The sequence below is a fragment of the Salvia splendens genome, chromosome 11, assembly GCF_004379255.2.
Source record: "Salvia splendens isolate huo1 chromosome 11, SspV2, whole genome shotgun sequence".
In the NCBI taxonomy this organism is placed as follows: Eukaryota; Viridiplantae; Streptophyta; class Magnoliopsida; order Lamiales; family Lamiaceae; genus Salvia; species Salvia splendens.
The window spans coordinates 21,729,847-21,741,731 of NC_056042.1; positions in this window are offsets into that span (position 1 = coordinate 21,729,847).

Genomic DNA, 11,885 nt, shown 5'->3' on the forward strand with positions numbered 1-11,885 from the left:
GAGACTAAGAAGCGGGGAAGAAAAGGGGGAACAATAAAAGATGACATTTAACACAAAGCTCGACTAATCTTCAAGAGAAAATATTTTAATGTATCGCATGGTTAAGCAGCGGATTAATGTCTCAAGGTAATTAATATCATAACATAGTATGTAAAAAAAATGGAAGACTTTTAGAAAGAAAGCAATTTCAAACAAGGCAGCGGAAATCAAGTATCTAGAAAGAGTCATACGATGACGCCTATGTATGAAGACACGACGCATCTGGGAAATCTTAAGGCTCGACTCAACATCTGCCGCAACATCATCGCTCAACCTGTACATAGGGAAAACATATGCAGGGTTGAGTACTTAATATACTCAATGGGCTCATGCCGAAAATATTTGATAAAAGTTATGTCATCCATACCATAGTGAACTCAAGTTTTACATTTAGAAGAGAAATATCATCGAGTATCACAAAAACAGTTTCATAGTCTGGCCAGACGAAACAATCTCCCCACTTTCTCTACAATCAATCATTCACATCCTCATACCATAGTGCGACGAAAGTGTGGCCACACTATTCGCCCACGAGACCGGCCGACTAGTAAGGACGGCTCACGATCCCACCAGTTTACACAGCCTGAGAGGGTTTGCTGCCCTACTAAGACCCGAATTCATTTAACACAACCCTATAGCCTAACGGAGCAAGCTCAAACGAACTAGGCATCATACAACAATATCATCATCAAAACAAACATGGCATGACATAACAATTTAAACCACCCTTATTACACCACCATCATACTTTTGAAACGTAAAAGAGTTTTAGTAAAAGAAAGCCCATATCGCTTGCTTATACAACAAAATTCACAACTTTACTGCAACCCTTGCTCTTTGTACCCACGTACGCACAACAACCCTTGTCAACACCATAACACAATCAGTTTTTCCATCAACACATTTAACAGGCATGGCCTATCGTTCCTTTCATTGTTTTCTTATATTGCCCATCCCAAACGTTCACCAACATAAACGAAACGAACACTCTAGCATATATCAACGTGCAACACATAACCACATCATAGGATACGTTCCTTATTCACACATGTATCATGTAATGCATTCAAAGCTTGTCGACAAAGCTTATTTCAACAAAACCAGAATCTGGCAGAACAACGCAGTATTTTTGTAAAATTCATTAAAATTCCATCCGATCTCATATGAAGCTAAAATTTGGTCACCACACAGTAGACACATAAAGGTTTAGTGCAGTTAAAATTCCACACCAAAATCATATCTGTTGATTGGTCAAAACAAAAACGAAACTCACTGGATGAAACACAATTTCTGGCAGGACTGCGCAGTTAAATTGAAAATCCGTTATAAATTCGTCCGTCATCAATTGAAGCTGAAATTTTTGACACAACACAGAAGACATCTGAAACTTCATCCAGTTAAAAATTCATGTCGAAATAAGATTGTTTGATTGGTCAAACACTCGTCGGAACCTACTGTCCGAACACAACAGTTTTCATGCTCAACATTCACAAACCCTAGTTTGTCTATCATACATTCACACATACATATTCATGCTTCCAACACATAGTCATGCTTCAAAAATGAGATTACAACCATGCTTTCCTATTCGCACATAACATTCACAACGATTCATCCACACACTCACACACACGTACATACACGCACACACACACAACCATTCATGTGCAACCATCCTTCCCAACCAATAAATTCTTAGATTTACGATTCTCCACTCACTATATGCATGAGGGGTTCAAGAATCATGGATTCAATGATAAGGAGGGGAAAGGTGGATCAAAATTATACCTTTCTCTTGAAAACAATCGGTAGAAAAGGAAATTGGTGCGATTTCCCAACGGATCTTGAGTTTCCAACTCCAATCGAAGCAACAATGAAGGATTGATTTGGAGCACTTGAGAGAGAGGGAAGGGGAGGAGAAAACGTGTGGGAGAGGAGAGGAATAGAGGGAGGCATGTGGAGTGAAGATTAGGGTTAGGGTTTTCTTAATTTATATTCAATCATTATTCCCACAGTTAATTAAACAATTAAAATTGTGGAAGAATAAAATAGAGGTCAATGAATAAGCTCCACAATTAAAAGAAATAGGCGTGTAGTGTGGGGGAGATTTTTCGAAAATTATGGTATTATTTGGAGAGAAATATACTCACAAAATGGGTAAAAAGATATTGAGCATCCCATAAATAAGGTAACAAAATAATTCAAGAATTCTCCAAGTAGGAAAGGGGGGCGTGTAAAATAGGGAGTAGTCAAAGGAAATATTTAAATCCCCAAATTAAATAGGAATAGGATTTAAATTTGGTAATTTATTGTGGAAAAGGCTCCCATAAAATATGTAACAATTAAATTAATCCCACAAGGTAATTGAAAGGCATAAGGGGTGAAAATTTATGAGGTCTTAAAGAAGGAAATAGTCAAAACCTAATTAAAATAGGATATGGAGAGATTTAATTAGATTTTTAATTCAAGGAAGGAAATAAGTAAGGTATCAATTAAATCTACAAAATAATTTATCCTCCTAATTAATAGGAGATTTCGAAAAAACCAAGAAATGGGCAAGGGGTCGGAAATTATGTAGAATAACATAGTGATAATTTGGTTTGGATTTAATTTGGATAATTATCCCAAAACAATTAATAAAATCCAAGAAAGAAAATACTATTTCATTAGGAGGGCCGAAAAATATCAAATAAAATGGCTAGAAAAATATGCATGATCCCATTTAATTTAATTCACACATTGGAACATAATTCGTATTATTCCACATAACTCACAACAACTAATTCCACATAATTAACTCAATCACATAGAAAATCAATTTCCATAAAAGAAATTCCCATTCAACATCCACATTAATAATAACAAAAGTCGCTAATTTTTCGGGGTGCTACATCCTTCCCCTCTTAACAGAAATTTCGTCCCGAAATTTGGTCGTCTCACAAAAATAATTCGGGGTACTTTTCTTTCGTCCTATCTTTTAAATCCTACGTGGCTTCCTCGGGACCATGGTGTTTCCACATCACCTTCACGGATGCTATTGACTTGTTTCGCAACTCTTGCACTTTTCGATCTAGGATTGCTTCGGGCTTCTCCTCGTATCTCATATCGGGGGTCAGGACAACCTCTTCTTGATGAATCACATGCTTGGGATCAAACACGTACTTGCGCAACTGCGATACATGGAACACGTTGTGCACATTCCCAAAACTAGGAGGTAACGACAGGTGATACGCTACAGGACCTACTTCATCAATAATCTCATACAAAATGCGGTTCCAATTTGCCCTTCACTCCAAACCTCACAACTCCTCTCGTTGGGGATACTTGTCACCACCATCGAATTTGATTTCCGTTCGGCTCACGTCAGCATACGACTTCTACCTATCTTGAGCTTCTTTGATCCTTGCACAAATTTGATGCACAATTTCGGTCATCTCCTTGATAGCGTCGGGTCCTAACAACCTTATTTCACCAACCTCATCCCAATAGAGTGGGGATCGACATTTCCTACCATACAGGGCTTCATACGGCGCCATATCGATCGTCGCTTGATAGCTATTGTTGTAGGCGAATTCAACCAATGGCAGAACAGTTTCCCAACTTTCTCCTCGGTCTAGGACAACGGCTCGCAGCATATCTTCAAGAGTTTGAATCGTCCTTTCCGATTGTCCGTCAGATTGCGGGTGATAAGCAGTGCTAAAGTTCAATTTCATGCCTAGCTCCCGTTGCAAACTGATCCAAAATTTCGACGTGAACTTCATATCGCGATCAGATACAATGGTCTTTGGCACTCCATGCAAACGTACAATCTCACTCACGTAAAGCTTAGCTAACATGTCCGAACCATAGGTAATCCTAATCGGTAAGAAGTGCGCGCTTTTAGTGAGTCGATCGATGATCACCCAAATTGCAGTATTCCCCTTTTGTGACTTTGGTAATCCCGTCACGAAGTCCATGGCTAAATGCTCCCACTTCCATTCGGGAATTTCGAGCGGTTGCAATTTCCCATACGGTCGTTGGTGTAAGGCCTTCACTTGTTGACATGCTAGACATCGTTCCACAAATGATGCTACATCACCTTTCATTCCATTCCACCAAAAACGATGCTTCAAGTCTCGATACATCTCCGTGCTTCCAGGGTGAGCAGTGTAAGGCGTGTCGTGTGCTTCACTCAAAATCTCATCTTTCAGCGCCCCATCGTTTGGCACACACAAACGTCCATCGAACGTCAAAACATTGTCCGCCTCCTCACGAAAGTGGTCTTGTTTCTCGGTTCTCACCTTCGCACGTGTCTCTTCCAACTTCTCATCACGTCGTTGAGCTTCTATGATCTTGGTTCTTAAGTCTGGCTCAATTACTAGCGTCGCTATTCTTCCTCCTACTGTCTCGGGCGCTTTCACTATTTCCAAATGCATCCTATTTAACTCACGGATCAACGTTTCCTCTTGAGTTAGGAGAGAAGCCAGTTGCAGTTGGTTCTTCCTACTCAAAGCATCGGCTGCCACGTTCGCCTTGCCCGGATGGTAGTGAATACCGCAGTCATAATCCTTCACGATCTCCAGCCAACGTCGTTGTCGCATGTTCAGCTTCTTCTGCTCGAAGAAGTACTTGAGACTCTTGTGATCCGTATAAATCTCACATCGCAGTCCATAGAGATGATGTCTCCAAATCTTTAGTGCGTGCACTACTGCTGCTAGTTCCAAGTCATGAGTCGGAAAGTTTAGTTCATTTGGTCTCAATTGCCGGGAAGCATACGCTATCACTTTCCCATCTTGCATCAACATGCAACCAAGTCCTACTTTCGACGCGACAGTGTAGACGGCAAAGTCCTTGTCGGTTTCCGGCACCACTGGGACAGGTGATGTAGTCAATTTCTCTTTCAACTGTTGGAAACTCGCCTCGCATTTCGGCGTCCAAACTACTCCCTTCTTCAACAGTTGCGTCATCGGTCTCGCAGTTTTAGAGAATCCCTCAATGAAACGTCGGTAGTATCCTGCCAATCCCAAGAAACTGCGAATTTCACTCAACGTTTTTGGTGATTTCCTATTTTGCACAGCCTCGACCTTTGCTGGGTCCACTTGAATTCCATCAGCCGTCACTATATGACCAAGAAAGTTCACTCTAGTCAACCAAAACTCACACTTACTAAACTTGGCATAAAGCTTCTCCTTCCGCAATGTTTCCAACATGGTTCGCAGGTGCCATCCATGTTCCTCCTCGTTCTTCGAGTATACCAACACATCATCGATAAAGACTAGCACAAATTTATCGAGATACTCATGGAAAACTCAGTTCATCAAGTCCATGAAAACTCCCGGGGCATTAGTCAGTCCAAAAGGCATCACGACAAACTCATAATGGCCATAACGAGTGCGAAAAGCAGTATTAGGCACATCCTCTCGTCGGACCTTTAGTTGATGATATCCCGACCTCAAGTCCATTTTTGAAAACACGTCAGCTCCTCGAAGTTGGTCAAATAAATCATCAATCCTTGGAAGAGGGTACTTATTCTTCAAGGTCAACTTGTTGAGCTCACGATAGTCAATGCACATCCTCATCGTCCCATCCTTCTTCTTCACGAATAAAATAGACGCTCCCCACGGTGACACACTAGGTCGAATGAAGCCCAAATCTAGTAGTTCTTGCAACTGAATCTTCAATTCTGCCAACTCTTTAGGGGCCATTCGGTATAGTGCTTTTGATACTGGCACAGGTCCAGGTTCCAAGTTGATGGTAAACTCCACTTGCCTGTCAGGCGGCGGTCCAGGCAAAGTTTCAGGGAACACGTCGGGAAAGTCTCGTACTACGGCCACGTCTTCCACCTTCAAGTCATTCTTCTCCTCTCCATTTAAGTACACAAGATACGCCAGACGCCATTTTCTGATCATCGTGGTTACATGCAATGCGGAGATTATGGAGGTTCGTCGGTTCATGGAAATCCCATACAAGATAGTCGGCTCTTTGCCAGGGGCTCGAAAAGAAATTTGTCTCTCCTTGCATTGGATAGTCGTGTGGTTCTCGGCAAGCCAATCCATTCCCAAAATTATGTCGACGTTCTCCAAAGGCATGACGTGCAAAAGACGAGCTACTACTCCTAACTCTCCTAAAACAAACTCTACGTTCGAGCAAGTTTGCACAATATCAATCAAGCCTCCAACAGGTGAAGACACCCTCAGACCCAAATCAAGTTTAGCAGTGGAGAGTTCTAAGGCATTCACACATGACATCGAAATAAAAGAGTGTGAAGCACCCGTATCAAACAACACGATAATAGGTAGTTGCTGGAGCTTGCCCATATCTACCAAGTTATCTTTGCCCTTGTTGGCTTGCTGCTCCTGCCCTTGCTTCCCTTTTAGTGCGTACGCCCTTGCCTGTTGTGGGGCCACTTGTCGAATCGGTTGTGGTTGTTGCGGTGGCCTCTGTCCTTGCCCGTTCCTCATTCCCTCTTTGTTATTATTCGGACACTCTCGAGACATGTGTCCATTTCCACCACAAGCGAAGCATCGAATGCCTCCGACTTTGCACTCCTCAACGTGAAACTTGGAGCACCGGTTGCAGTAAGGTGCCCTCTGTTGGATCCCTCTCTGCTGTGGTACGACTTGTCGGCCATAGTTCTGTTGCTGGCGGAAAGTGGAATGGTGTCGCTTGTTGTCATAAGGGGCTCGCTTGTAGGATTCGCTATCTTCTCATCCTTTGGCAGTGCCTCTTCCACATCCAAGGCGCAACTTAAAATCTCGGAGTAGGAAATTTCTCTGCAGCTGGTCACTGCTACTCTTATTTCGGTTCTAAGGCCAGAATGAAACTTTGCGGCCATCTTCTCATCCGTGTCCACCAACTCGGGCGCATATCGGGTCATCTCGCAAAGAGTACGGTCATACTCCGTCACCGTCATGTTTCCCTGTTTCAGGGTGTGGAACTCTACTACCTTGGCCCGTCTGTAGCTCATGGGCACGTATTTGTTGTACACCTCCTCCTTGAATTCGTCCCATGTCAATGCCTCACGGCGGGCGGGGTCCATTGTCCTTCGCTTGGTTTCCCACCAAAAATCGGCAGGCCCGGTCAATTGATAAGTTACGCAGGCCAGACGTTCCCTATCGATGCACTCCATAAAATCAAAAATACGCTTGAGGTCGCGTATCCAGGCCTCTGCCTTTGGTGGCTCTCCCAGTCCATCAAACTTTGGGGGGTTTTCCTTTCGGAAGGTCTTGATGTAATCTTTTTCCTTAGGTTGAGGTGGGGGTGGTGGTGCAGGCGGGGGTTGATTCCCAACACTTCCCTCGGACCGTTCCTCTTCATTGCCCCCTACTCGTGGGCCACGTCTACGTCTCGATGGCATTCTGATCTAAAACACAAGTTAGCATCGTTGTCAGTATTCGTTGTTATCAAAACAAAACTTCCTTGCATTCATTCACTTGTACACATCGATAAAGCCACAAGTACGCAAGATCAAACAAAACGTGGAACTTTTATAGAAGCTCGGAAAGAGAAACAAAACATTCGTTCAAGATCAAAAACAAAGGAGCTACTACTGCTACTCATTTCTAGCAACTTAAGACAGAAACAAACATCGATCTATCTATCGTTATTTTCTTCCTCTTCTAGGTCCTCTTCTTCTTCCGGGTCCTCTTCTTCTTTCGGGTCCTCCTATTTGTGATACTCGTCAAGCAAACGGAGATGTTCGTCATCCTCCATGGTATCCCATACATAATCGTCCTCGAAGCCCGGAACCGTTCTTACTCGTGCTCCGGCTTCACCTCCTGCCACGGGTCCAACCTCGACCATGTGTTTGTCCTCCCATACTATCTCGTCTTCCTCCTCATTCACCAACGGTGGTAGCTCAAATCGAGAATCGACTAGAGTATACTTCACGGCCTTTAGGAAGTCATTCATGCCATCTTCCATCTCGTTACTTCGCTGTTCGTACCAAGTGAAACGACTAGCCGTCGCTACCACCCATTCCGTCCAACTCTCGGGCATTAACCCAACTAGCTTTCGTATGCCACCATATTTCGTCTCATAATACCCCTGGATCTCTTTCCATAGGGTTTCGAAACGGGCGACAAACTCTCCCAGAGCTTTTCCTTCCTCTCTTTGGTAGTGGCGGTACTCGTTCCATGCTTGTCGCGTTCTAACATTATATTGAGCGCTCTTACGTGCGGTTTGTTTTGTTCGTACCATTTACGCGAAAACGAATATGTTCCTTAGAAGACGAAGGTTTATCAAATATCTTTTGTCTCGTTGTTTGTGATAGATCTAAAGTTCGTCATGTATCACCAAGTTTAAGGTCATCTTAAGGCTTCCTATGTTCACATGCTTACGTCGTAATACTTTCACGCATAACACATATATATAACATCACATAATTTATGCTCACGTTACAACATAATAATACCATCACATTATCATATTCACAAATAACCTTCATACACATGCATACTCGTGCAAATATATTCTCATCATCTCAACATTGATTTCATATTCTTTCAACAACTTAAAACATACCTCACTTTCTTTTGGTTGAGAGTGATGCTTCGGGGATAGTAAAGACGGGGAAATCACGACTAGGGGAGGGACTAAGAAGCGGGGAAGAAAATGAGGAACAATAAAAGACGACATTTAACACAAAGCTTGACTAATCTTCAAGAGAAAATATTTTAATGTATTGCATGGTTAAGCAGCGGATTAATGTCTCAAGGTAATTAATGTCATAATATAGTATGTAAAAAAAACGGAAGACTTTTAGAAAGAAAGCAATTTCAAACAAGGCAGCGGAAATCAAGTATCTAGAGAGAGTCATAGGATGACGCCCATGTATGAAGACACGGCGCATCCGGGAAATCTTTAGGCTCGACTCAACATCCGCCGCAACATCATCGCTCAACCTGCACATAGGGAAAACATATGCAGGGATGAGTACTTAATATACTCAATGGGCTCATGCCGAAAACATTTGATAAAAGTTATGTCATCCATACCATAGTGAACTCGAGTTTTACATTTAGAAGAGAAATATCATCGAGTATCACAAAAACAGTTTCATAGTCTGGCCAGACAAAACAATCTCCCCACTTTCTGAACAATCAATCATTCACATCCTCATACCATAGTGCGACGAAAGTGTGGCCACACTATTCGCCCACGAGACCGGCCGACTAGCAAGGATGGCTCACGATCCCACTAGTGTACACAACCTGATAGGGTTTGCGGCCCTACTCAGACCCAAATTCGTTTAACACACCCCTATAGCCTAACGGAGCAAGCTCAAACGAACTAGGCATCAGGAAACAATCTCATCATCAAAACAAACATGGCATGACATAATAATTTAATACACCCTTATTACACCATCATCATACTTTTGAAATGTAAAAGAGTTTTAGTAAAAGAAAGCCCACCTCGCTTGCTTATACAACACAATTCACAACTTTAGTACCCACGTACGCACAACAACCCTTGTCAACACCATAACACAATCAGTTTTTCCATCAACACATTTATCACGCATGCCCTATCGTTCCTTTCATCGTTTTCTTATATTGCCCATCCCAAACGTTCACCAACATAAACGAAACGAACACTCTAGCATACTTCAACGTGCAACACATAACCACATCATAGGATACGTTCCTTATTCACACATGTATCATGTAATGCATTCAAAGCTTGTCAACAAAGCTTATTTCAACAAAACCAGAATCTGGCAGAACAACGCAATATTTTTGTAAAAATCATTAAACTTCCATCCGATCTCATATGAAGCTAAACTTTGGTCACCACATAGTAGACACATAATGGTTTTTCCAGTTAAAATTCCACACCAAAATCATACCTTTTGATCGGTCCAAACAAAAACGAAACTCACTGGACGAAACACAATTTCTGGCAGGACTGTGCAGTTAAATTGAAAAATTCGTTATGAATTCGTCCATCATCAATTGAAGCTGAAATTCTGACACAACACAGAAGACATCTGAAACTTCATCCAGTTAAAAATTCATGGCGAAATAAGATTATTTGATTGGTCAAAAACTCATCGGAACCTACTGTCCGAACACAACAGTTTTCATGCTCAACATTCACAAACCCTAGTTTGTCTATCATATATTCACACATACATATTCATGCTTCCAACACATAGTCATGCTTCAAAAATGAGATTACAACCAAGCTTTCCTATTCGCACATAACATTCACAACGATTCATCCACACACTCACACACACGTACATACACGCACACACACACAACCATTCATGTGCAACCATCCTTCCCAACCAATAAATTCTTAGATTTACGATTCTCAACTCACTATACGCATGAGGGGTTCAAGAATCATGGATTCAATGATAAGGAGAGGAAAGGAGGATAAAAAATTATACCTTTCTCTTGAAAACAATCGGTAGAAAAGGCAATTGGTGCGATTCCTCAACGGATCTTGAGTTTCCATCTCTAAATCGAAGCAACAATGAAGGATTGATTTGGAGCACTTGAGAGAGAGTGGAGGGGAGGAGAAAAACGTGTGGGAGAGGAGAGGAAGAGAGGGAGGCGTGTGAAGTGAAGATTAGGGTTAGGGTTTTCTTAATTTATATTCAATAATTATTCCCACACTTAATTAAACAATTAAAATTGTGGAAGAATAAAACAGAGGTCAATGAATAAGCTCCACAATTAAAAGAAATAGGTGTGTAGTGCGGGGGGAATTTTTCAAAAATTATGGTATTACTTGGAGAGAAATATACTCACAAAAATGGGTAAAAAGATATTGAGCATCCCATAAATAAGGTATCAAAATAATTCAAGAATTCTCCAATTAGGAAAAGTGCGGGGGCATGTAAAATAGGGAGTAGTCAAAGGAAATATTTAAATCCCCAAATTAAATAGGAATAGGATTTAAATTTGGTAATTTCTTGTGGAAAAGGCTACCATAAAATAGGTAACAATTAAATTAATCCCACAATGTAATTGAAAGGCATAAGGGGCGAAAATTTATGAGGTCTTAAAGAAGGAATGAGTCAAATCCTAATTAAAATAGGATATGGAGAGATTTAATTAGATTTTTAATTCAAGGAAGGAAATAAGTAAGGTACCAATTAAATGTATAAAATAATTTATCCTCCTAATTAATAGGAGATTTTGAAAAAAACCAAGAAATGGGCAAGGGGTCAGAAATTATGTAGAATAACATAGGGATAATTTGGTTTGGATTTAATTTGGATAATTATCCCAAAACAATTAATTAAATTCAAGAAAGAAAATACTATTTCAAATAATTAGGAGGGCCGAAAAATATCAAATAAAATGACTAGAAAAATATGCATGATCCCATTTAATTTAAATCACACATTGGAACATAATTCGTATTATTCCACATAATTAACTTAATCACATAGAAAATCAATTTCCATAAAAGAAATTCTCATTCAACATCCACATTAATAAAAACAAAAGTCGCTAATTTTTTGGGGTGCTACAAGCGATAATATTAGAAACTAATTTCCAGTTCACACTATTTATATTTGAGAATTCTGCCCATATGAACTTGCTATTTCGTAGGATTATTGTCCCCACATAATGGGTGGCGATAATATTAGAAACCGGCTTCATAAAATTACTGGTTCAGTGATCTTGGGAAATAACAAGATTTGTGAAGTAATGGGGATATGATCAATCAAGTTGAAGGTTGAGAGTGGCCGTAGTGTTCTCTTCAGCTCTGTCAGGTATATCCCTGAAGTGAAAAGAAATTTGGTGTCTCTAGGATCCCTTGAAAGTAAAGGCTGCAGGGTTGTATCTGAGAATAGAGAGATGATAGTTAGTAAGGATGGGGAAATGCTCATGAAGGCCAAGAGG